The following is a 27,486-nucleotide window of genomic DNA, read 5'->3' on the forward strand; positions in this document are numbered from 1 at the left end:
GGCAATTTAGCATAGCCAATCCACCTAACCTGCATATCTTTGGACTTGGGAGGAAAACCACGCAGACAGGGGGAGAATGTGCAGACTCCGCAGACAGTGACCCAGCCGGGAATCAAACCTGGGACCCTGAAGCGGTGAAGCAACTGTGCTAACATGCTGCCAAGTAGAGGCGATGAGTGGCTAACCATAGAATCAACTTTGTTCACTTGCTATAGAATTACTCAGTACTAATATTATTTAAAAATGACATAGCCAGGAAATTGCAAAACACATTTCAACATCAGGGGAGTGGTACGGTAATTTGATTTTTCCATTCTAGACTTTACTATTGTAGAAGGTATTAGTTAAGGCATTAGCCAACAACTAGGATTTCAACCTTGCAATACCCAAAGTATTACAACTATGCTTCAGTGAGGGTGTAAATGTTAACTGCACAAAGGCTGAAAAGCAAATACTCGTGTCTTGACACCCACCTTTGGTGTCTCATGGACAAACCTTTGGTGTGGAACTGTAGATGGAAAGTGAAATGATCAGTTTTTCAAGAATAACTTTGAAGATTTATTCACTAAAATCTATAAATGCTTTCATTGTAAATAGTCATTTGGGGCACAGACTTCAGCTCATGAAGAAAATATTTTTACATGATTTGATCAACTATTCTGGCTTTCAATATTCTGCCTCCACTTTGATTGGCATTCATAGAATTTACAGTGCAGGAGGCCATTCGGCCCATCGAGTCTGCACCGGCTCTTGGAAAGAGCACCCTACCCAAGGTCAGCACCTCCATCCTATCCCCATACCCCAGTAACTCCGCCCAACACTAAGGGCAATTTATCATGGCCAATCCACCTAACCTGCACATCTTTGGACTGTGGGAGGAAACCGGAGCACCCGGAGGAAACCCACGCACACGGGGAGGATGTGCAGACTCCGCACAGACAGTGATCCAAGCCGGAATCGAACCTGGGACCCTGGAGCTGTGAAGCAATTGTGCTATCCACAATGCTACCGTGCTGCAGTATTACTGCAGTTGTTCTACTTTACCAAGAGAATTCCATGTTTTTTGCTGTTACTCATGGGTCAGATGAATTGCAATGGATGTGATAAATGAACATCGTGGTCATTTTCTGCTGCCAATTTCTGTAATATTGGGGCCTGTCTGCAACTATGTATGTGAAACAGCAGTATATGTGGGTGCTTCTTAATACTCACATAAGACAGCAAATTCCCCCTCTTAAGTCTGTTAGTGCCCTGTGAATACACTGGCGGGAGTAGTTATATGCCAATCTCGAGGCAAGTGTACATACCCGTGTCAGCATCAACGGGGCCGAGATGGAGATGGTTAGCAGCCTGGTATGGCAACTGCTCGGCCCAAGACTGCAAGAAACTGCAGAGTCGTGAACACAGCCCAGTCCATCATACGAACCTGCCTCCCATCTACACCTCCCCCGTACTTGAGGAAAGCGGGCAGCAAATTCAAAGATCCCTCCCACCCGGCTTACTCTTCCAACTCCTTCCATCGGGCAAGAGGTACAAAAGTCAGCATGAACAGACTCAAAAACAGCTTCTTCCCCACTGTTGCCAGACTCCTGAATGACCCTCTTTTTTTAATAAATGTTTTTATTAAGCGTTTTCCAATCAATGTTTTTACATAACAAAAATAAATGAGAATTATTGAACAAAACAAGGTGGGTGATATCTTTATTCAACACAAAATTTACGTTATATCCACAATCCCCCCCCCCCCCCATGTGAGCCCCCCCGGGATGCTGCTGACACTTACTGCTCCCCTAGAAAGTCAAGGAAAGGTTGCCACCGCCATGAGAACCCCATCAAGGAGAACTTTCTTTGCTCCAGGCTGAGGAACCCCGCCATATCGCTAACCCAGGTCTCCACTCAGGGGTTTTGAGTCCCACCACATTAACAAGATCCGTCCACCAGGGAGGCAAAGGCCAATACCTCGGCCTCTTTCGCTTCCTGCACTTCCAGATCCTCTGACACCCCAAATATCTCTAGTTGGACTCGCCTTCACCCGAGTGTCCAAAATCCTAGACCTCGCAAAGCCGACAGAATTCTTTAAGCGCCGGGCATGCCCAAAACATATGTGCATGGTTCGCCAGACTCCCTGCACATCTCGCGCACCTGTCCTCCACCCCAAAGAACTTAACTCATTCTCACCGTCGTCATGTGAGCCCAATGCACCACCTTAAACTGAATTAAGCTGAGCCTGGCACGAGGAATTTACCCTGCCCAGGGCATCAGCCCACAGGCCCTCCAACTCCTCCACTGAGGCTTCCTCCGCCTCCTGATATATGTCCAACACCTTCCACTCCCCCACACAGACACAACCCTGTCCTGTATCCTATGCGGGGGCAGCAGTGGAAATGTCTCTACCTGCTTTTTAAGGAAGTCACGAACCTGGAGGTACCTGAACGCATTCCCCAGGGGCAGTCCGAACTTCTCCGCCAGCGCCTGCACGCTGGGGAAAGTCCGGTCTATAAATAGGTCCCCATTATCCTAATGCCTGTCCTATACCAGCCTTGGAACCCATCTATCCTGCCCGGAGCGGGGTCCACACTGAGGCCCCCTCGAAACGACCCTCTTAAGCCTTGACCTGATTAACACCCCGTATGCTTCACCCGATGCCAGTGTTTATGTTGTTACATTGTGTATCTCGTGTTGCCCTATTATGTAGTTTCTTTTATTTTCATGTACTTAATGATCTGCTCGCAGAAAAATACTTTTCACTGTACCTCGGTACACATGACAATAAACAAAATCCAAATCAGGACTTTCATACATTCCATCTTCAGTGAACATCTATTTCTCGTATGGACTGGACCTCGTTAATTTAAAGGGTTCAATTATTAAAAATCACCATTTCTCTTTTCCTTCCAATTCATAAAATCATAAATTGCAGCTAGAATTCAGAAACTATAGCTCGAATTAGGTTTGTAGTGCATGAGTGTGTAGTGGGCTATTATGAAGGGTTAGACAATTTCCTCAATAGGGATGCGACTACCATAAAATCCACTTTCCACAAGGGCTCAAGTGTCTGGATAATAAAAGCAGTAAATACTAGAAACACTCAGCAGAACTTAACAGCATCTGGAGACAAACAAAAGTTAATATCCATCTTTTGTGACCACTTCTCTGAAGGGTGGGGTCAGGCAAGTTACCAGGCATTGAAAAATAATTATTCCTCCTGTAGGAAATCAGTTATGATGAAAGACCATGGACCTACAACATAAACTTTCTCTCTCCATAGATGCTTCCAGAAATTTCCAATATCCATTCCTTTTGTCAATTATTTAGTAACCGAGGTCGTTCTGAGCTTAGAATGCAAAATTCTAACCACCTATTACCTGGGGGAATTGTTTTCCAAATTAACTTGACCTGCAAGATTTGAAAACTCAGCACAATCTAGTGACAAAAACAAGAGGTACAAGTTCCTAAATGCTGGAAATTTCTGCTCCTTTTGCCATGAATGGTATCAGCCAATGAACCAGGTCGTCAAGATTGCCCCTGGAGGGAAACGCACAACCAGCACTGAAAGTCCTGAGGGAGAAACAAGGAGCGAACCTGAACTCATCAGTCTAATCGAATAATCTTCTCGGGAGTCTTGTCAATTGTGATGTTTTTCCCTAATTTCTTCCTTTCATACGTGAGTTATCGTGTTCCCAATGTTCTTTTTTGCATGCGAACTCTGTTCTCTATTAGGCAGAAGGTCCAATAAATAATACATAGAGGAATAAAGATATTACGTGCGTGCAAACTTGGTGCTAGACCCAGTGGACTTTCAGAGAAGCGACCCCCCAAAAAATCGATCACACAAAGGGAAGGCTGACTGAAAAGCATTTTTTTTTTGGGTGGGGTGGGGAGGAAGAGGGTGTTTACTGGCATCCTGGGTTGGGTGCTGGTCAAAAATTAGATCACTGGATGAATGTACGAAGCGCCATGACGATTCTTGAACCTTCTCTCGCAACTCCCCCCCCCCCCCCCCCAAGAAAATATTTCGACCCTTAAACTTGTCGACTAAAATAACCCACCGAGAAAAAAATCTACATTAAAAACACCAGTAAGAGAGTCGGGCTCCTTCTGGAAAGCTCCAGCCGAGATGGGCTCTCCTCCCGGGTCGCGCCATTTTGTTTTTTAAAAAATAAAACATTTCGCCCGCGCTTATAAATAGATTTCTCGACGCCAACCCGACACAGTATGTTTTAAAAATGCATTAAAAAAAAATCAAACCATCTCAGTAGCATGCAAAAATAAATATGCGGAAAGCCCAACACAGCGCCATGAAATCTACGGTCCGCGCCGCCGCCATCAGAGCGACCATCGATCAGGTTTTTTATTTTATTTTTTCAACAAAAAAAAATGCTTCTGAGTTTCACAATCTCCAGCAAGCAAAACGGAAAGCACTCAGACGTCCGTTGGTGGCTGACAGAGGTTTTTGTCTCGGGTTTTATTTTGGTACAGAAGCATCCACCAGACAGACGTGCCGTTAACCATCTCCTTCCCGCGCGCACTCCCTCGCCGTCTCTCCCTCTGCCCGCTCAGCTTCCACACTATCCCAACCACCGAGCGGCTCACACCCCTCCCTCGGCTGGGAGACGGGGCGTGGCCTAAATCACTGATGGACAGGGCCGCCCTCCTCGACTGACGCCTCGGCCGGCGAATTGGAATGGGGCCCTGAGCGAGGACGGGTTCCGGATTCTCCAATGGCGACGGAGGTGGGCGGTTCCCCGCCAGCCAGCCAACTACGCTCCTCCTTCTCCATCACCCTCTCGCCTCGGCGGAGGCGACGTTGACCCTTAACTCCGCGTAGCACGGCCTGCCCCTGTGCGCGGGCATGGGGGACCCCGTGTCTTTTGTCAGGGCGGCCCGCCATTTCCCAGCGAATTGGGGGGATGGGGGAGGGGCGGCAGCAGCGGCGGAGGCGCTCAGACTGGGGCCAGTGTTGCTGAGCAGGAGACGGCCCAGCTGCAAACAGAGTCAATTGTCACCCTTATAATGAATGTTTACCTGAGGGGAAAAGTCCCAAAATAACAACAAAGCCTTATCCTGCCTGCCTTCCCATCGGACCACTTTTTAGCTTTAAAAAAACTGTTTGGTAAATCGTGAGTGTTCCAAACTCCCCTCCCTCCCTCTTTCTTCCCCCCCCCCAGCACACCCCCTTCTCTCCCCCCCCCCCCCCCCCCCCCGCAGCTTCAGTCTGAAAGGCTCGGCCGGTATGCTCAGGAAAGTCCCAGGCTCTCTTGTAGGCCTGGTTTGATGAGCCCCAAGTTTTTGTTTTTTACATTAAAAAATAAACACACAAGGCAAGAGAGAGAGAGGAAAAAAGCATCACTAGAAGAGGGGAGAAGGCAGCCCTATTCAGAAACGATTATTGAGAGAAAAACCGGTGAGTTTTCCTGTTTATAATCGGGTTGCCAAGCAGTTTTGATGGTTTTATTGGTGTTGGTGGTGATGGTGTTTACATGATGAACACTGCGCACTTTGAAAACCTGGGATCATTATAAACCGATTTTCAAAGATTCCTTTCCATGTGAACCTTTGGATAATTGCATTTAAGAGATACGCAAGTAGGCAAATATGTGGGATTTCTATAGACTTCTTCCACCTCATGTAACTTATTCATCTCTGGCATTTTCTTCATTAGAATAACATAACAAGGAAAGCCAGAGAGGTTGGGCCCCATGGTAGCACTGCAGCTGGGAGGCATTATCCAATCCTGGAGTTGGTGCTCAGCTATTTCTCCCTCAAAAATCATCTGCATTCAACATACTAATTACCATAATGCTAAAAAGCTTCAGCATTATATTATCGAAGTATTACGATGCAAATATATATGCAGAATGAACTAAGCATTTTTCAACACATTGCATCATTAAAACATATTTCTAAGTTTTATGTTGTGTCACAGTAATTAGAAAATAAGATGGAATATTTTGGACTTTGCTATTCAATAATGTCCAAATAAGATTATGGCATACAATTTTTGGCCTCTAGCTTGCATAAGCAACGATACCCCAGTCAGAAAGTGGCAATTATGAAGATTTACAATGCTGGATTTTTTTGTGTTTTGGGCATCTAGGAATCGATTATTATGTGTTTTGGAGGTATCAAGCAAAACAGATTTTTGATGGCAAATCTTTTATGAAAAAATGTAGCAGAAGAGGACATGGCCTCTGTAACACATGGTCCAGGGATGAATCGTCTTGTAGATGATGTTTACTTTAGTTTGTCTGCCTAGATTACATTTCATTGTAGGGTTTCACGGTAAATTCAAAGCTAATTTTCATTAGGATTCATCATAGGACATAATAAGCTACATGGGGACGATAGGAGATGTAGAGTTGAAAATATATTTGGTTGTGGAGAAAATGAAAGTGCTTTGTTTTTTTTAGTTGGGCGGGTGAGATCTCCGGTCATAAATTCGTAGCCTGAGTTTTAATGGAATCGAAGTGTTTTAATATTTAATACCAGAACATTTTCTGTTTATTCGTCCACCTTCTAAAACTTAAGACATTATTTTTTAATTAGCAAACACCCTTTATTTTTGTCTATCCATATAAGTTTGGAGAATGATTAACCCTTTAAAAACTAAAAAAAAACTTCGGTCACGAGTCATAGTAACATTATATATGCTCTATACCTTCATTATACCTATGTTTCAATGAGGCTTACCAATAAATTGCTGTAAATTCAACGCTTCACTGCATCACCAGGAAGCCAGATATTGTGTCTTAAAAGAACGATCTCCAGACCAAGAAGCCTGATTGCTAGTCCTAACTTTGTTTCTAAAATATTGCTTTAAACACAGGTTTTGACTTATTTCGTTAACTGCATAAAACTTCATTTTCTTCCCGTGTAAAATAATCCTGATAATCCATACCCCTAAACTCTGACCCAGTTATTTACCCTTAAATCTGCACAGAGGTAACTTGTGCTGTGGGTGTGTGTGTGTGAGCGAGAAGGGGGTGGGGGAAGGGTTGGTAGTCTGCTCTTACTGTGTGTTGGTTTTGTCTGAAGGTTTTTTAAGGTTGGTCTTCGAATGGTTATTTGAAACTTATTTGTTTTTTATATCGATTTTTTGGAAATTGTTTCAGTGATAATCGAAAGGTAAGAATGTGCATTAGCACGAGAGGTTTAACGTGGAACCGTGCTTATTTTTAGAGTGAATATCATCAAGATCTGCCAAAGATTTCGATTAATTCTGTGATTTTTTCCCCATGTATTAACTTCCAAAGCTATATCTGATGTATTGTTTTATTTAAAGTAATGCAATCCACATTAGCGGTCGAGAATGCATAAAATCGATAATCAAGACTTTGCGTTTAATCACAGAATTCAAAAAGAGAGAAAACAGGTTAGTGTTGTGATCTTATAGTAGAACTAGTTATTAGTTCGGGAGAATCCTGCTTTGTCTTGGAACAAGCTTGCTAAATTTGGCGTTAGCGGAAATTGAGTCTGAGGCTTTGAAGTTGGGGCAAGGCCCGGGTTGTCTGGGAAGCCAGGATTACACTTCAGGGGTCTCAGTCAAATATTTGGCGCGGAACAGTCGATACAACACTTAGATTGGACTTCTATTTCTTTAGATAAGGGTGGTAAAAGTGGTTTTGTTGCGTTTATTTTGCTATATAGAGGTCAGTGGTGAATTCTCCCATATTGTATTTTTAATGAGAAAGGGGGAGGGGTAGAGCTACCACGTACTGCATACTGAAATAGAAATGCTCCGTATAGTGAATAACATAATCTGCCTGCTTTTAGTGCATTTAAACTGTCGTATAACTATATTATGAAGTGTTAAGATGAGTATACTGAAACTGGTGATTGATTTTCATAAGGACGATTCCGAGAATTCCTGCAGAAGAGAGACGGGGGGGGCGACGACTGATTTTTTAAATTCCAGCTACATCAGTCCCAGCTCTTAGATAGATCCAAATATTGGCGTTCCAACAATGTTTTCATTACCTGATTGAAGAGTTTGAGTAAGGGGAAATGTTAACGACATATATGATTCATACTTTGGGAGTTGGATTATCTTTTAAAATAGCTGTTTTGTGGATTGCACCCTTGAAGCTTTACAAGGCAGGGTTGTGAAGCAGAAACTTTCAATCCGAGCAATATTACGAGATTTAGAAGGTTCCTATTTGAGGCGAGCCTTCTGAGTCCTTAATGGATCATATGCTAAGATTTATCATTTGTTGTCCCACGTTTATGATTAGGATAAATGTTTTGCTGTTTGGTTAAAATTATGACCAACCCCGCCGTTTCATTCGCTTCTTGGTCTGATGTTGTGCATGGTGAATTTTTAGTTGTTTTGACCCTGGCCCAAGTTTTAAAAAAACGAATTTGGGAGTTAAATTGGGTCTGATATGTCTCCCACTAACCTGTTAAAATTACAGATCACAAACATTTACATTTTGTAAATTGGCGATTCTTTATTTTCATTTTGGGCGATTAGAAAGTACAAAAGAGACCTAAGTGAATGGCATTGTGGCTACGGGGACAATCCCTGTAGTTACTTCGATTGTGTTGCAGTTTAGGATGTGGGGGAGGGGAAGCAGCGCCTGTGTAGAATGCCACTTCATTGAGACACCAGTGAAGGTTGCGATGCATTTCTTCCAGTCACGGGTTGAATTTGCTCTCGGGACTAAAATATTTTGGCAGATTTGCATAGTTTAAGGCAGTGTTTTATGGTGTTAGGAAATCGATTTGAATGTGTAATTAATCACTATTGGTGAAATATTTTTGCATGTGTTTCTGATTACGTTCCCTTTGTGGGGTTGCTAACGCTTAAAGTGAACGTGTGACGTGTCTATTTATACACACGAAATAAAATATAATATATTTTAGTGAAGCTCCACAAGTAAATAGCTACGTGGAGTAAACTGGCTAATGCCTTCAGTGAAATTTGATCTTGCATGAGGTTCCCAAGAATATTAATGAACAGGCAGATGGTCGAGCTGTGTTCGTCTGAGTAAAGACTATTTGAATTTTGGGCACGCCAATAAAAATGGTGAACCTCTGGAACATTAAACCTCAAAGAAAAATACATTCTCACTATTTCAAGTAGAACAATGCGGTAACACGGTACAATGCAAATTAAACGTTAGTTTTTTTTGTTTGAACGTTAGTGAGCAGAATGACACATTGGATTTAGGAAATGGCTTCATGCATCTTGGAGGATGCGATTCGCAGATTGATAAAGGCAAATTGATTAGTAGATCTATTCTGAACAAAAAACATTGCATTTTTGTGGAAAAAAGAGCAAGAGATTATAATGGGTCATCGTTTTAAAACGATAGGCTACCAAATATATGTTTTTTGTATAGCAATGATTCATTTATCGGTGGTGGGCCACATCAAGCCTGGGGCTGGACTGCTTGATTATCTCACCTTGGGATACGTGGATCTTGGCTAACTTAGCTTGTCCAGTTTGTGCTAATATTTCCATTAAGAAAACGGTTAAATGTTATTGATTTTGTTTAAAATCAGCATTGTATGGGAGTTGATTATAGTGTTAGGCTCTTTCTTGCCTTTTATGATTAAGAGAAACCCTGTTAAGGTTTCATCAGAGGCTAAACATTGAAGAGTGAGAGCTGGCTATTACACAATATCATTGTACAATAATAAACCCAAGTAAGGCCTTTTGTGAAAATGGCTGCTGCTGTCTGTGATCTGGCTGCATGGGTGGCTTCTCTGTCCTGTAGCTGGCCTTCATTAAAGAACACGGCTAAGAACCTTTTGTGTAGTTTTCTGCAATATCTACTTAAGTTGTATGGTACTCTTGAAACAAAATATGTAGATTTAGGAGGAAAAGGCTCCCAATTGTAAAGTTCTTTTTTAAACTTAGTATTGGTCAAGAAGCTCACTATTACGTTGAACCTCATTAGTTGTATTTTGTTGGAAATGTAAGCAGGTGCTTTCATTCTCTTAAGTGCGAATATTCTGTGTGCAAATCCAAACAGCAGTTGCTCTGAGATTCGAAATTGTGAAGCCTTTTGTCTGCAGACACGGAGTTTGGTGAAGAAGGAAGTGGGGAGGGGGTATACAGCAAATGGAAATGGAATTTTCTGAAATTATATAGCAGTAATGTCCCCCACAGCTGGCCCTTAATTGCTTTTACATGTCGTAATAACTGAAATTGCAGCAAAAGGATAATTACCATTGTGGATAGTTTTTCCTTATGTGTGGAGCATTTCCGATTGACTGCTAATTTAATGGGTAAAGTCTGGGACCAGAGACATGGGCTCAGTTTGAAAGGCGACAGCAACGTTTGCTCAGAGGCAGGGCCAGCACCTCCACAGCTAATATGCAACCTAAACACAAGGCAGCCATTTTCCTAACTTTAAATCACAAAAGATCACTGAGATTACCTTTTTATTGCAAATAAGAAGCACCCTTTATAAAAACTTCACATATTTTAATTGTAGGATTAAAATTAATAAACGACAAAACACCAACAGAAGGATTGCCAGTAAATTTATTTAATTATCGCGCTTAATAATGGAAATGTTTCTAATGGGAAATAATTTGACTTCCTGGATAATAGTTTGAGAAATGACTTTGTAATGGACTAAAAGACATTTCGTGTTAGTTTAGTCTTGTATCGTGGCGTGCTGACAGGCCGCAGTTGTTGTAACGTTAGGTAATTGGTTCAAGTTTCATTTCCTTCAGTCTCTATACGGATTTATAGTGAGAATATGCGATTGGAGTTCTTTGACCCTGTTTTCTTCAGGAGTTGGAGTGATTGCAATACTAATGACCCCTTTTGATTTGCTGAACTCACTTTTGATTTTGTACGTTTAAATAAACTTAAGAAAGCAATCGCCTTCCATAACGAAATTGTATAGACTTAATTTTCTGATTAGGGGATTCTGGCAGATCATTTTCAATATGGTCTTGTTTAAACATGGGTTCCACTGATACTGACATACCGGAAATAACAGTTGAAATACTGGAAGGCTTACTCCACGTATTCAAATAAGATCAGCAAACCTCTCCTTTTTTGGAGAACTTTATACCCGAAGATCAGTTAAGATGTTTGTCTCGATCCGACGCTGTTGCAAAGTGTGAAAGAGTATCTTTAAAATCGCAATCTTTATAAAAGTCGCTTCCTGGCTACCTTGTTGCAGCTGGGAGAGTCATTTTAAGGTTTGTTGTTGCCAGAGGTGTGTCGCCTGTGGCGAATTGCCCGCCACCGCCCACCGTTCGTGCTTGTCCAATATATATGATAGAAATACCTTACCAGAAGTGACTGAGGCACTTTGAAAAACGAAGCTGACATGGAGGGAGTGGAGGGGAAGAACGCCCTCATTTCCAAGGCCTACTAAATTAAATCGACATGTCTCGAATATCACTGGCTCCAGTGCTAAAATGTATCTAATTAGCTAAGAGAGCAGGGAGATATTCAAAGGACAGCAGGGGAAGCTCTGAATTAGGGACGCCATTTTTGACAGGGATGTGTGCACGTACCCAGAATAGTTTACAAAAAAACGTATCCGACATGTTTTTTATGCACTAAAAAAGATGGGGCGGTGGTGAGAGCTGTTCATGCTTTGAATTTGCCAGTGCGATTGCAAGTCTAATGTGACATTGCAACCAAGGAAAGGAATGCAGGGCGTGCGATTGCTCAAACAGCCTGTGCCTGGAGGTGGATTAATGTGCTCCAAGAGATTGCATCATCCCCGCTCCCACTGGGCCTCTCAAACCTTTTCCAGCTGTAAAGCAGCCAAAAATAAACCAATTATGAAACTGCACAAACATAGGCTGCTGGTTCTATTGTAAGCGTTCTTGCAGCCTGTAACAATGTATGAAGGAGCTGCAGTCAACAAACACACACGCACGCATTATTTTTCTTTTTTAATTTTTCTTTTAAGAAGCCATCACTTTAGGGTCAGATTTAACTGCCCATAAAATATTTTCCAGCAACCAAATGCACCATGTTGTCACTTGTAATTCACCGTGATGCAGTTAGTCTGATGTTCGAAGTCGAAGGGAATCGCTCCAGTTTGGAAAGACAAAGCATTCTTGCACTTCCCAAACACAAGCTGACTTGGGAGAGAATCATTAACACTGTGGCAGTATGATGTTTGCGTGGTGACGTTCCGACACATGCGCACAAAAAGCAGTTCATTTTATTACCATGAACAGCAGTATGTCTAAAATCTTCCCTGAGAGAGGGCGTACCAATTGGGTGGGGTGGATCTTAGATTTATTTAAAACATTTCCCCTGCGTGCCTTGAACTGCAGAAACCCGCATTTATGCAGTATGGGTTGACATCGACTTTTCCAGTCTGAAACCCCGAGTGTGGAGATTGTTGTCATTGACTCTCATCTGCATAGCCACTTCAGCATTACTGGACGTAGAAACCACTAAAGCATGCCGTTGTGAGTGCATCCGGAAAGTGTTAAAAATAAACTTAATTCCTAAAAAAAAGCATTTATTTCCACCTCTGCCATTGTACACCATCCGCGGTGCTAAAACGAGATGATTTCAGGCCCCGAGTTGCTGTGTAAATGATTACTGCGAGGCGTCCAACTCGAAACACCTTATATTTAACAATTTTTCCGTTCCCCTGTTGTAGAATGTGCTAAGTCTGGATTCTAACAAGGAAGAGCTTTAGGCGTTTCAGGGTATTTACTTTAAAAACTAGCTTATTTACAGTGTATATAGGAGGTCACAAGGAAGGCACATCACCCCTCTAGGCTGCCTAGAGTACCTAGCATATTACTGCCTGATGTCAGTGCTGCATCATTATGTACATCACATTAGCGTAGCCATTTTGTTAACTCTTTATACTACTATGCTACACAATCCAATTTTCGACAACAATATGAAACTATTTCTTCAACTATTTACATTACATTTGTCACAAAATCACACAATCTTTGCACCTCAAAAGGAGGTCACTTGGCCATCGAGTCTGCACTGGCTTTCTGAAAGAGTATTCTACCTAGTCCCATGCCCCTGCCGTATCCCTGTAACCTTGCACATTCTTTATTTTCAGATAGCAATCCAATTCCCCTTTGAATGCCTCGATCGAACCTGCCTCCACCTCCCTCTCAAATCCGTTCCAGACTCCAACCACCCTCCGATTAAAAATATTATTTCTTTCCATCACTTTTACTTGTTTTGCCAATTATTTTGAACCTGTGCCCTCTAGCTCTTGTTGCCCCCTTGAGTGAGAACTGTGCATACCCCTCAAGATCTTGAATGCCTCTATCAAGTCTCCTCTCGGTCTTTTCTTCAAACCTCGCCAATCTATCCTTATAGTTACAGTTCTTTATCCCTGGAATCATTCTTGTGATTCTCCTCTGTACTCTCTTCAATGCCTTCACATCCTTCCTGAAGTATGGTGCTCAGAACTGGACACTGCTCTCCAGATGAGGCCTAACTAGCGTCGTACACAAGTTCAACATGACCTCCTTACTCCTGGACTCAGTGCCACATTAACAAAGTCTAAGTAACTATATGCTTTATTTAAAAAAAAAATTATAAAAGTTTAGAGTACCCAATTTACTTTTCCAATTAAGAGGCAATTTTGCATGGCCAATCCATCTAGCTTGCACATCTTTGGGTTCTGGGGATGAGAGCCACGCAAACATGGGGAGAATGTGCAAACTCCACATGAACATGACCTGGGGCCGGGATCGAACCCAGGTCCTCAGCGCTATAAGGCAGCAGTGCTAACCATTGTGCACCCTGCAGCCCTTAGTATATGCTTAATTAACTGCTCTCTCAACATAGTGTCATCTTCAATTATTTATGTACATATAGCCAAGGTCTTTTTATTCCTGCACCTCCTTTAGAGTTCCTCCCTTATTTTATACAGTCTCATAGATTATCATAGAATTTAGAGTGCAGAAGAAGGCCATTCGGCCCATCGAGTCTGCACCGGCTCTTGGAAAGAGCACCCTACCCAAGGTAAACACCTCCACCCTATCCCCATAACCCAGTAACCCCACCCAACACAAAGGGCAATTTTGGACACTAAGGGTAATTTATCATGGCCAATCCACCTAACCTGCACATCTTTGGACTGTGGCAGGAAACCGGAGCACCCGGAGGAAACCCACGCACACACTGGGAGAATGTGCAGATTCCGCACAGACGGTGACCCAAGCCGGAATCGAACCTGGGACCCTGGAGATGTGAAGCAATTGTGCTATCCACAATGCTACCGTGCTGCCCTACTCCATATTCTTCCTGCCAAAATTAATCACCTCACATTTTTCGGCATTGAACTTCATTTGCTACTTGTCTGCCCAATTCACCAACATGCCTATGCCCTTTTGAAGTTCAAGACTATCCTCATCACAGTTGACAACATTTCCAATCATTATATCATCTGCAAATTTTGAAATCATGCCCTGAACACTATAGTCTAGGTTACTAATATGCATCAGGAAGAGCATGGGCCCTAGCATTGATTCCTGGGGATCTCCACTACAAACCTTCCTCCAATCTGGAAATAAAAACATTTATCTCTACTCTCTGATACCTGTCACACAACAAATTTCTTATCCAAGTACCTACTTTCCTGTTTATTCCATGAACTAAACTTTTGCTCATAAGTGTTGTTTCTTCTCTGTTTCCTCCTCAAAAAATTCCCAACAAGTTGGTTCAATGTGATTTTCCCTGGTGTTCCTGAATTATCTTGCACTTGTTTAAGTGACTATTTTGTCCCAAGCTATAATTTCTAGAAGTTTCTCTACCACTGAAGTCAAACTGACTGGCCTGTAGTTGCCGGCTTTATCCTTGCACTCATTTTTGAACAAGGGTGTAACATTTGCAATTCTGCAGTCCTCTGGCACTACCCCTGTGTCTAAGGAAGACTGGGGGATTATTACTAGTGCCTTTGCAATTTCCACTCTCTCTTCCATCAGTATCTTTGGGAGCATCTCATCCAGTTCTGGTACCTTATCTATTTTAAGAAAAGATAGCCTTTCTAACACCACCTGCTTCTCAATTGTAAATTGTTCAAGTGTACCAGTTACCTCCCCTCTCACCTGAGCCTGGGTAGTATCTTCTTCCTTTCTAAAGACAGATGCAAAGTACTTGTTTAATACCGTTGCTATTTAATCTGCCTCCACATGCAAGTCCCTCTTTTTAAAAATGGCAAATTGGCCCTATTCTATGACACAGTTTTATTGTATATCAAAACCTTTTATGTTGGCTTTTTTTGAACTATTTACATGACTGTTCTTGCACTGCTATCATTGCTACCCGGTTTTGGTGAGGGTGTGCTGAGATGCCTGATGAGATATTGTGCCAACCAGGAATCGTGGTTGGCTTGGACTGTGTGCATTAATATGGCACCAACAGTGGACTAAATTGGTGTCAGCACCACAGCTACCATGTTGTATAATGTGCTAAATCTAGATTATAACAAGGAAGAGTTGTAGGTGTATCAGGGTATACACTTAAAAACTACTTTATTTATGCTATTTGAAGTATACATAGTGGATCACAGGACTGGCACATCTCCCCTCAGGGCTGCTTGTCTGCTGCCCAGACGATATAGAACAAGACTGCCTGATGTCGGTGCTACAATCAGCATGTACATCATAGATTAGTATGTTGATATGGTATTCCCAGTGGAAGTTTAAAAAATATATAAATTTAGAGTGTGCAATTCTTGTTTTTCCAATTAAGGTGCAATTTAGCATGGCCAATCCAAAATTGGTGTTAGTGCTCAATTCTTTTTTTTCAATTAAAGTGCAATTTAGCATGGCTAATCCAAAATTGGTGTTTGTACCGTTTGGCCTTGTGTATATATTTTTTACTGTTTTAATAAAAAGATATGGCAAATTTTACTCTTATGTGAGAAATGAAAGAATGACCAGGGTGAGGGTAGGGCCGGTCAAGGACAGTAGTGAGAACTTGTGCATGGAGTCAGAAGAAATAGGAGAGGCGTTGAATGAATACTTTTCTTCAGTATTCACAAAGGAGAGGGGCCGTGTTTTTGAGGATGAGGATGTGATTCAGGCGGGTAGGCTGGAGGAGGTAGATGTTCTGAGGAAGGATGTATTAGCAATTTTGAAAAACCTGAGGGTCGACAAGTCCCCTGGGCCAGATGGGATATACCCAAGGATTCTTTGGGAGGCAAGGGATGAGATTGCAGAGCCTTTGGCTTTGATCTTTGGGTCCTCGCTGTCCACAGGGATAGTGCCAGAGGACTGGAGAGTGGTGAATGTTGTTCCTCTGTTCAAGAAAGGGAATAGGAATGACCCTGGTAATTAAAGGCCAGTTAGTCTTACTTCGGTGGTTGGGAAGATAATGGAAAAGGTCCTGAAGGATAGGATTTATGACCATTTGGAAAGATGCAGCTTAATCCGGGATAGTCAACACAAATTCGTGAAGGGTAGGTCTTGCCTCACAAATTTGATTGAATTCTTTGAGGAGGTAACTAAGTGTGTAGATGAAGGTAGAGCAGTTGATGTCGTATACATGGATTTTAGTGAGGCGTTTGATAAGGTTCCCCATGGTCGGCTCATGAAGAAAGTAAGGAGGTGTGAGATAGAGGGAAATTTGGCCAATTAGATAAGTAACTGGCTATCACATAGAAGACAGAGGGTGGTGGTGGATGGAACATTTTCAGACTGGAGACCAGTTACCAGCAGTGTACCACAGGGATCAGTGCTGGGTCCTCTGCTATTTGTGATTTTTATCAATGACTTGGAGGAGGGGGCTGAAGGGTGGGTCAGTAAATTTGCTGATGACATCAAGATTGGTGGAGTAGTGATTGGAGGGCTGCTGTAGGTTGCAAAGAGACATTGATAGGATGCAGAGCTGGGCCGAAAAATGGCAGATGGAGTTTAATCCTGATAAGTGCGAGGTGATTCATTTTGGTCGAAAAAATTTGAATGCGGATTACAGGGTCAACGGCAGGGTTCTGAGGAATGTGGGGGGACAGCAAGATCTTGGGGTTCATGTCCACAGATCTCTGAAGGTTGCCACTCAAGTGGAAAGAGCCGTGAAGAAGGCTTATAGTGTGTTAGCGTTTATTAACAGGGGGCTTGAGTTTAAGAGCCGCGGGGTTATGCTGCAACTATACATGACCCTGGCGAGACCACATTTGGAGTATTGTGGTGCAGTTCTGGTCACCTCATTATAGGAAGGATGTGGAAGCATTGGAAAGGGTGCAAAAGAGATGTACCAGGATGCTGCCTGATTTGCAGGATAGGTCTTTTGAGGAAAGGTTGAGCGAGCTAGGGCTTTTCTCTTTGGAGCGGAGGAGGTGAGATGCGACTTTACATAGGTTTATAAGATAACGAGGGGGATCGATAGAGTGGACGTTCAGAGACTATTTCCTCAGGTGGATGTAGCTGTTACAAGGGGGCATAACTATAAGATTCAGGGTGGGAGATATAGGAGGGATGTCCGAGCTAGGTTCTTTACTCAGAGAGTGGTTAGGGTGTGGAATGGACTGCCTGCTGTGATAGTGGAGTCGGACACTTTAGGAACTTTCAAGCGGTTATTGGATAGGCACATGGAGCATATCAAAATGACAGGGAGTGGGATAGCTTGATCTTGGTTTCGGACAATGCTCGGCACAACATCGAGGGTCGTAGGGCCTGTTCTGTGCTGTACTGTTCTATGTTCTATGAATCCACCTACCCTGCGCATCTTTTTGGGTTGTGGGGTGAGACCCGTACAGACACAGAGAGAATGTGCAAACACCACACGGAGAGTGACCCAGGGCCGGGATCGAACCTGGGTCCTCGGCCCCGTGAGGCAGCAGTGCTAACCACTGCACCACCGTGCCGCCATCAGTGTTTTACCCTCTTGCTAATTTTCTTGTGTTTAAGGGGGAGGGTGAGCAGCCAGAAGTCGTGGTGCACATTGGTACCAACGACGCAGGTAGGAAAAGGGGTGTGGAGGTAATAAACGAGTTTAGGGAGTTAGGCTGGAAGTTAAAAGCCAGGACAGACAGAGTTGTCATCTCTGGTTTGTTGCCGGTGCCACGTGATAGCGAGGCTAGGAATAGGGAGAGAGTGCAGCTGAACACGTGGCTGCAGGAATGGTGTAGGAGGGAGGGCTTCAGGTATTTGGATAATTGGAGCGCATTCTGGGGAAGGTGGGACCTGTACAAGGAGGATGGGTTGCATCTGAACTAGAGGGGCACCAATATCCTGGGAGGGAGGTTTTCTAGTACTCTTTGGGAGGGTTTAAACTAATTTGGCAGGGGAATGGGAACCGGATTTGTAGTCCAGCAACTAAGGTAGCCGATATTCAGGACGCCAAAGCGCGTAGTGAGGCAGTGGGGAAGGGAACACTGACAAAGGAGAGTACTTGCTGGCATGGAGATGGGTTGAAGTGTATATGCTTCAATGCAAGAAGCATCAGGAATAAGGTGGGTGAACTTAAGGCATGGATCGGTACTTGGGACTACGATGTGGTGGCCATCACGGAAACTTGGATAGAAGAGGGGCAGAAATGGTTGTTGGAGGTCCCTGGTTATAGATGTTTCAATAAGATTAGGGAGGGTGGTAAAAGAGGTGGGGGGTGGCATCGTTAATTAGAGATAGTATAACAGCTGTAGAAAGGCAGTTCGAGGAGTATCTGCCTACTGAGGTAGTATGGGTTGAAGTCAGAAATAGGAAAGGAGCAGTCACCTTGTTAGGAGTTTTCTATAGGCCCCCCAATAGTAGCAGAGATGTGGAGGAACAGATTGGGAAACAGATTTTGGAAAGGTGCAGAAGTCACAGGGTAGTAGTCATGGGTGACTTTAACTTCCCAAACATTGAGTGGAAACTCTTTAGATCAAATAGTTTGGATGGGGTGGTGTTTGTGCAGTGTGTCCAGGAAGCTTTTCTAACACAGTATGTAGATTGTCCGACCAGAGGGGAGGCAATATTGGATTTGGTACTTGGTAATGAACCAGGGCAAGTGATAGATTTGTTAGTGGGGGAGCATTTTGGAGATAGTGACCACAATTCTGTGACTTTCACTTTAGTAATGGAGAGGGATAGGTGCGTGCAACAGGGCAAGGTTTACAATTGGGGGAAGGGTAAATACGATGTTGTCAGACAAGAATTGAAGTGCATAAGTTGGGAACATAGGCTGTCAGGGAAGGACACAAGTGAAATGTGGAACTTGTTCAAGGAACAGGTACTACTTGTCCTTGATATGTATGTCCCTGTCAGGCAGGGAAGAGATGGTCGAGTGAGGGAACCATGGTTGACAAGAGAGGTTGAATGTCTTGTTAAGAGGAAAAAGGAGACTTATGTAAGGCTGAGGAAACAAGGTTCAGACAGGGTGCTTGAGGGATACAAGATAGCCAGGAGGGAACTGAAGAAAGGGATTAGGAGAGCTAAGAGAGGGCATGAGCAATCTTTGGTGGGTAGGATCAAGGAAAACCCCAAGGCCTTTTACACATGTGAGAAATATGAGAATGACTAGAGCGAGGGTAGGTCCGATCAAGGACAGTAGCGGGAGATTGTGTATTGAGTCTGAAGAGATAGGAGAGGTCTTGAACAAGTACTTTTCTTCTGAATTTACAAATGAGAGGGGCCATATTGTTGGAGAGGACAGTGAAACAGACTGGTAAGCTCGAGGAAATACTTGTCAGGAAGGAAGATGTGTTGGGCATTTTGAAAAACTTGAGGATAGACAAGTCCCCCGGGCCTGACAACACTGAGCTAACCTTCCTTGAATATGGAAACCAGAGCCATTGGCAATGATCTTTTCGTCCTCACTGTCAACAGGGGTGGTACCAGGGGATTGGAGAGTGGCGAATGTCGTGCCCCTGTTCAAAAAAGGGACTAGGGATAACCCTGGGAATTACAGGCCAGTTAGTCTTACTTCGGTGGTAGGCAAAGTAATGGAAAGGGTACTGAAGAATAGGATTTCTGAGCATCTGGAAAGACATTGCTTGATTAGGGATAGTCAGCATGGATTTGTGAGGGGTAGGTCTTGCCTTACAAGTCTTATTGAATTCTTTGAGGAGGTGACCAAGCATGTGGATGAAGGTAAAGCAGTGGATGTAGTGTACATGGATTTTAGTATGGCATTTGATAAGGTTCCCCATGGTAGGCTTATGCAGAAAGTAAGGAGGCGTGGGAAATTTGGCCAGTTGGATAACAAACTGGCTAACCGATAGAAGTCAGAGAGTGGTGGTGGATGGCAAATATTCAGCCTGGATCCCAGTTACCAGTGGCGTACCGCAGGGATCAGTTCTGGGTCCTCTGCTGTTGGTGATTTTCATTAATGACTTGGATGAGGGAGTTGAAGGGTGGGTCAGTAAATTTGCAGACGATAGGAAGATTGGTGGAGTTGTGGATAGTGAGGAGGGCTGTTGTCGGCTGCAAAGAGACACAGATAGGGTGCAGAGCTGGGCTGAGAAGTGGCAGATGGAGTTTAACCCTGAAAAGTGTGAGGTTGTCCATTTTGGAAGGACAAATAATGAATGCGGAATACAGGGTTAACGTAGAGTTCTTGGCAATGTGGAGGAGCAGAGAGATCTTGGGGTCTATGTTCATACATCTTTGAAAGTTGCCACTCAAGTGGATAGAGCTGTGAAGAAGGCCTATGGTGAGCTAGCGTTCATTAACAGAGGGATTGAATTTAAGAGCCATGAGGTGATGATGCAGCTGTACAAAACTTTGGTAAGGCCACATTTGGAGTACTGTGTACAGTTATGGTCGCCTCATTTTAGGAAGGCTGTGGAAGCTTTGGAAAAGGTGCAAAGGAGATTTACCAGGATGTTGCCTGGATTGGAGAGTAGGTCTTACGAGGAAAGGCTGAGGGTGCTAGGCCTTTTCTCATTAGAACGGAGAAGGATGAGGGGCGACTTGATAGAGGTTTATAAGATGATCAGGGGAATAGATAGAGTAGACAGTCAGAGACTTTTTCCCCGGGTGGAACAAACCATTACAAAGGGACAAAAATTTAAGGTGAATGGTGGAAGATATGGGGGGATGTCAGAGGTAGGTTCTTTACCCAGAGAGTAGTGGGGGCATGGAATGCACTGCCTGTGGAAGTAGTTGAGTCGGAAACATTAGGTACCTTCAAGCAGCTATTGGATAGGTACATGGATTACGGTAGAATGATATAGTGTAGATTAATTTGTTCTTAAGGGCAGCACGGTAGCATTATGGATAGCACAATTGCTTCACAGCTCCAGGGTCCCAGGTTCGATTCCGGCTTGGGTCACTGTCTGTGCGGAGTCTGCACATCCTCCCCGTGTGTGCGTGGGTTTCCTCTGGGTGCTCCGGTTTCCTCCCCCAGTTCAAAGATGTGCAGGTTAGGTGGACTGGCCATGATAAATTGCCCTTAGTGTCCAAAATTGCCCTTAGTGTTGGGTGGAGGTGTTGACCTTCGGTAGGGTGCTCTTTCCAGACACAATGGGCCGAATGGCCTTCTTCTGCACTGTAAATTCTATGATAATCTATGATTAATCTAGGACAAAGGTTCGGCATAACACCGTGGGCCGAAGGGCCTGTTCTGTGCTGTAATTTTCTATGTTCTATGTAACCTCAACTGGAAAAACTGTAGAATTGTGTCCACACAAATGTCACTTGCTTGATTTTTACTCACAAATCTTGCAATATGGTAAACCTGTATGAAATGCTGGTCCGTTGCCAGCTGAACTATTGTGCCCAGTTCTGGGCACCACACTTTAAGAAGCAGGTGAAAGCATAAGAGAGGGTGCAGAAAAGATTTGCAACACTCAACCTTGGTTTCAAAAGCTTGTACTTTGCAGCTGTAAGGAAGAACAGACCAAGCTGAGAAAGTTAATTGCTTTGAGGATATAGACATAGAACATACAGTGCAGAAGGAGGCCGTTTGGTCCATCGAGTCTGCACTGACCCACTTAAGTCCTCACTTCCATCCTATCCCGCTAACCCAATAACCCCTCCTCACCTTTTTGGACACAAAGGGCAATTTATCTTGGCCAATCCACCTAACTTGCACGTCATTGTACTGTGGGAGGAAACCGGAGCACCCGGAGGAAACCCACGCAGACACGGGGAAAACGTGCAGACTCCGCACAGACAGTGACCCAGCAGTGAATCGAACCTGGGACCCTGGCGCTGTGAAGCCACAGTGCTAACCACTCTGCTACCGTGCTGCCCTTACATAGTCGCTGCGAGCAGGACCTGGGAAAGAATGAATTTGAGGTCATGTTGCGATATGTCTTGATTGCAAAATATGACTCTGGGAAGGAATGAGAACCAATGGCATTATTGAAGCTTCAAAAGAATGAGAGAGGGAATTTCAATGGGACACTGGTCATCAAATTTAAAAAATAGATTTTGACAGGTTAGAAACTAGAAATGGGAGAAGGATCATCTGTTAGCTAGCTTTTATTTATTCTCTTTCAATGAACATGAGATATCTATTGCCATAGCTGTCCACCCCCTGCTGAAGTAGTATTAAGCGGTTGTTTTGTGGCTCAGATATTGCATTAGTAGTTAATATATTTTGGAATATAAAAATATGTTTCAGAATTTGAAAAAGCACTCGTTAATGCTTTGTTTCTCCTATATTTTCATGCATTAGAAAATTGACATTCCTAGTGATGTATGTTACTTGAGCATCGCTGTAGCTTTGAAAAAATGTGTTGAGCCTGCTTTGCCATTCAATAAGATCATGGCTGATCTTGATCTTCAACTCCATTTTCCCCCCCCACCCCCCCTTAAGATCATACAAAATAGATGCAAAGTAGGCCATTCGGCCACTCGAGCATGCTCCGCTATTCAATAAGACCATGGCTGATCTGGTTGTGTTGAAATTCTTCATCCCCGTTTAACATAGAACATACAGTGCAGAAGGAGGCCATTGGGCCCATCAAGTCTGCACCGACCCTCTTAAGCCCTCACTTTCACCCTATCCCCGTAACCTAATAACCCCTCCTAACCATTTTGGACACTAAGGGCAATTTAGCATGGCCAATCCACCTAACCTGCACATCTTTGGACTGTGTGAGGAAACCGGAGCACCCGGAGGAAACCATGCAGACACGGGGAGAACGTGCAGACTTCACACAGATAGTGACCCAAGCCTTAAGGCTGGGATAGACAGTTTTTGAGTTTCTCAGGAATTAAGGAACATAGGAAATTGAACATAAAAGTAAGGATGTTACGCTTCAGTTATACAAGGCATTGGTGAGACCATATCATGAATATTTTGTGCAGTTTTGGTCTCTTTATTTAAAGAAGGATGTAAATGTGATGGAAGTGGTTCAGAGGAGGTTTACGAGATTGATATCTGGAATGAGTGGGTTGGCTTATGAGGGACGATTAGACAGACTGGGCTTGTTTCCACTAGAGTTTAGAAGAACAAGGAATGACTTGACTGTTGGAAGAAACCGGAGAATTCGGAGGAAACCAACGCAGACACGGGGAGAACGTGCAGACTCCGCACAGACAGGGACCCAGGGGGAATCGAAACTGGGACCCTGGCGCTGTGAAGCCACAGTGCTATCCACTTGTGCTACCCTGCTGCCTGTAAATTTACTCCAATAACCTTTGATTCCCTTGCACAACAAGAATCTATCTACCTGGACTTCCGGTTGCGGCCATGCGGAGCTAAGTCGCACATTCGGTGGCTCCCGCAACAACGGACCTTTTGGGCTCTTTTCAGGGCCCCCAACAGCACTTTTCCGACGTTTCCCGGTGTGGGAAGGAGTCTACAACAGCTCCTCGTCAGTATATGGCTTCAACTAGGAGCGGGGAGACAAAAAATGTGGTGGTGGACCCGAAGAAGGTGCGAGGGAAGAAGGACAAAATGGCGGCGGGCGGAGACCAGGCAGCGTGGATGCAGTGGGCGGAAGAGCAGCAGGAGGGTATCCAGCGCTGCTTCAGAGAGATTAAAACGGACCTGCTAGAGCCGATGAAGGCGTCTATTGATAAGCTGCTGGAGACACAGACGGCCCAGGGAGTGGCGATTCGCGAGGCTCGACAAAAGATCTCTGACAATGAGGACGAGATCTTAGGCCTGGCGGTAAAGGTACGAGGTAAAGGCATGAGGCGCTCCACAAGAAATGGCAGGAGCGGTTCGAGGAGATGGAGAATCGGTCGAGGTGGAAGAATCGGCGGATTCTGGGCCTCCCGGAGGGGCTGGATGGGCCGGACGTGGGGGCCTATGTGGTCACCATGTTGAACTCGCTGATGGGAGCGGGGTCCTTCCAGGGGCCCCTGGAGCTGGAAGGGGCCCATAGAGTGTTGGCGAGGCGGCCCAAGGCTAACGAGCCTCCGCGGGCGGTGCTGGTGAGGTTCCATCGGTTCGTCGATCGGGAGTGTGTGCTCAGATGGGCCAAGAAGGAGAGGAGCAGCAGGTGGGAGAACGCGGAGGTTCGGATATATCAGGACTGGAGTGCGGAGGTGGCGAAGAAGCTGGGGCGGGTTGTGCACTCTTTTGGTTGGGTTGGTCAGGGGGGCTCTTGGAGGTGGGATAGGGCTCCACGGGGGAGGGGGAGGCCCGAGCCAGGGGTGAGGGGACCGGGCCTGTAAAAGGAGCTGCGTCAGAGGTGGGGGGGCCTGGTAGGTGGAAAGCGCGGGCTCTTTCCTGCACTGAAGACTGGAGCGGGCGGGGAAGCGAGGGTTGTTTCCAGCGCTTAGAACGGAGGGGGAGAGCCTATGGATGGGGACGGGAGAGGAGGGTTTGCTACACAATGGGAGGAGTCGAAGGAGAGGCGGGAGTGGCCGGGGTCAACAGGAGTCAGCTGACTTGCGGAAGTGCAATGGGGGGAGTAAATCAGCTAGGATGGGTCCTAGCGGGGGGGGGAAATCGAGTTGCTGCTGCTATGGTCAAGGAAGAGCTGGGGGGGCGGGGGGGGGGGTGGTCGAGACGGGGGTATGCCGCTGTGGGGAACGGGCGGGGTGCGGGCGCGTGGCTGGCCGAGGAGGGGTCATGGCTAGTCGGCGGTGGAGGGGCGCGGGTAGCCCCCTGATCCGGCTGATAACCTGGAATGTAAGGGGACTGAATGGGCCGGTTAAGCGGGCCCGCGTGTTCGCGCACCTGAAGTGGCTCAAGGCGGATGTGGCTATGCTTCAGGAGACACACCTGAAGGTGGCAGACCAGGTAAGATTGAGGAAAGGGTGGGTAGGTCAGGTGTTTCACTGGGGGCTGGATGCCAAAAATCGAGGGGTGGCGATCTTGGTGGGAAAGAGGGTGTCGTTTGAGGCGTCGAGCATTGTGGCAGATAATGGCGGCAGGTACATAATGGTAAGTGGTAAGTTGCAGGGAGAGAGGGTGGTACTGGTCAATGTGTAGGCCCCGAACTGGGACGATGCGGGTTTTATGTGGTGTATGTTGGGTCGGATCCCAGATTTGGAAGTGGGGGGCCTGATAATGGGGGGAGACTTCAACACGGTGCTGGATCCAGCACTGGAGCGCTCCAAGTCTAGGATGGGTAGGAAGCCGGCGGTGGCTAGAGTGCTGAGGGGGTTTATGGACCAGATGGGAGGGGTGGACCCTTGGAGATTTGCAAGGCCGGGGGCTAGGGAATTTTCATTCTTTTCACATGTCCATAAGGCTTATTCCCGAATTGACTTTTTCATCTTGAGTAGGGCGCTGATAGCGAGAGTAGAGGGTACTGAGTATTCGGCAATAGCCATTTTGGACCACGCCCCGCATTGGGTGGACTTGGAGATGGGGGAAGAGAGGGACCAGCACCCGCTGTGGCGCTTGGAGGTGGGGCTGTTGGCGGACGAGGAGGTGAGCGAGCGGGTCGGAGGAAGTATAGAGAGGTACCTGGAGACCAACGACAACGGGGAGGTCTGAGTGGGGATGGTATGGGAGGCACTGAAGGCGGTGGTGAGGGGAGAGCTGATCTCCATTAGGGCCCACAAGGAGTGGAGGGAGCAGGAGGAGAGGGAGGGGCTGGTGGGGGAGATGGTGAGGGTAGACAGGAGGTATGCGGAGGAGCCCGAGGAAGGATTGTTGAGGAAGAGGCGTAGCCTCCAGGCCGAATTCGACCTGGTGGCCACCAGGAAGGCGGAGGTGCAGTGGAGGAAGGCCCAGGGGGCGATTTACGAGTATGGGGAAAAGGCAAGCCGGATGCTGGCGCATCAGCTTCGGAAGCCGGACGCAGCTAGGGAAATCGGGGGAGTTAAGGACCGGGGAGGGAGTGTGGTGCGGAGTGGAGCTGGCATCAATGGGGTCTTCAGGGACTTCTATGAGGAATTGTACCGATCCAAGCCCCCACGGGTGGAGGGAGGGATGGGCCGTTTCCTGGACCAATTGAGGTTTCCAAAGGTGGAAGAGGGACTGGTGGCGGGATTGGGGGCCCCAATTGGGCTGGAGAAGCTGATCAAAGGGGTAGGAAGCATGCAGGCGGGGAAGGCACCGGGGCCGGACGAATTCTAAAAAATATATGGACCTGTTGGGCCCGCTGTTAGTTAGGACCTTCAATGAGGCAAGGGAGGGGGGGGGGGCTTTGCCCCCGATGATGTCCCGGGCACTGATCTCCTTGATCCTGAAGTGGGACAAGGATCCCCTGCAGTGTGGGTCTTACAGGCCGATTTTGTTGCTAAACGTAGACGCCAAGGTGCTGGCGAAGGACTTAGCCACGAGGATTGAGGATTGTGTGCCACAGATCATCCACGAAGACCAGACGGGGTTTCTGAAAGGGAGGCAGTTGAACGCGAATGTGCCGAGGCTTTTGAACGTTATCATGCCGGCAGTGGTGGCGATGGACGCTGAGAAAGCCTTCGATAGGGTAGAGTGGGGGTACCTGTGGGAGGTGCTGAAGAGGTTCGGGTTTGGGGAGGGGTTTGTCAGGTGCGTTAGGCTGTTGTATGAGGTCCCGATGGCGAGTGTGGCCACAAACAGGAGGAGGTCCGAGTACTTTTGGTTGCACCAAGGATCGAGACAGGGGTGTCCCTTATCTCTTCGCACTGGCGATTGAACCCCTGGCTATGGCACTGAGGGAGTCAAGGAACTGGAGGGGGTTGGTGCGTGGTGGGGAGGAGCACAGGGTGTCACTTTATGCGGACGACCTGCTGCTGTATGTGGCGGACCTGGTGGGAGGAATGCCGGAGGTAATGAGGATTCTTAGGGAATTCGGGGACTTTTCGGGGTACAAGCTCAACATGGGGAAGAGCGAGCTGTTCGTAGTTCATCCAGGGGATCAGGAGAGGGGGATTGGCAAGCTCCCACTAAAAAAGGCGGAGAGGAGCTTCAGGTATCTGGGAGTCCAGGTGGCCAGGAGCTGGGGGGCCCTGCATAGGCTTAATTTTACAAGGCTGGTGGAGCAAATGGAGGAGGAGTTCAAGAGGTGGGACGCGTTGCCGCTGTCCTTGGCGGGTAGGGTGCAGTCAATCAAAATGACGGTGCTCCCAAGGTTTTTGTTCCTGTTCCAGTGCCTCACCGTGTTTATCCCGAAGGCTTTTTTCAGGTGGGGTTAACAGGAGTATAATGGGGTTTGTGTGGGCGCGAGGGACTCCGTGGGTGAGAAGGGTGTTCCTGGAGCGGAGTAGAGATAGGGGGGGACTGACGCTGCCCAACCTCTGTGGATACTACTG

The 27,486-nt window shown here is 45.8% G+C and overlaps 1 protein-coding gene across 14 annotated transcripts in view; it reads left to right on the plus strand.

The window, feature by feature from the left end:
- The first annotated feature begins 5,225 nt into the window (after positions 1–5,225).
- setd5 (SET domain containing 5) overlaps positions 5,226–27,486 on the plus strand; it is a 248,224-nt gene continuing 225,963 nt past the window's right edge. For 8 of the 14 annotated variants that reach the window (XM_072472824.1, XM_072472838.1, XM_072472839.1 and 5 more), the window contains exon 1: positions 5,226–5,404. The gene's annotated coding sequence lies outside the window, so the exon portion shown is untranslated. Of the gene's footprint in view, positions 5,405–6,987; positions 7,126–27,486 lie in introns of those variants that run through there. The other 6 variants (XM_072472835.1, XM_072472828.1, XM_072472825.1 and 3 more) reach the window with 6 other exon arrangements.

Source organism: Scyliorhinus torazame, chromosome 13 (assembly GCF_047496885.1).
Source record: "Scyliorhinus torazame isolate Kashiwa2021f chromosome 13, sScyTor2.1, whole genome shotgun sequence".
Lineage (NCBI taxonomy): Eukaryota > Metazoa > Chordata > Chondrichthyes > Carcharhiniformes > Scyliorhinidae > Scyliorhinus > Scyliorhinus torazame.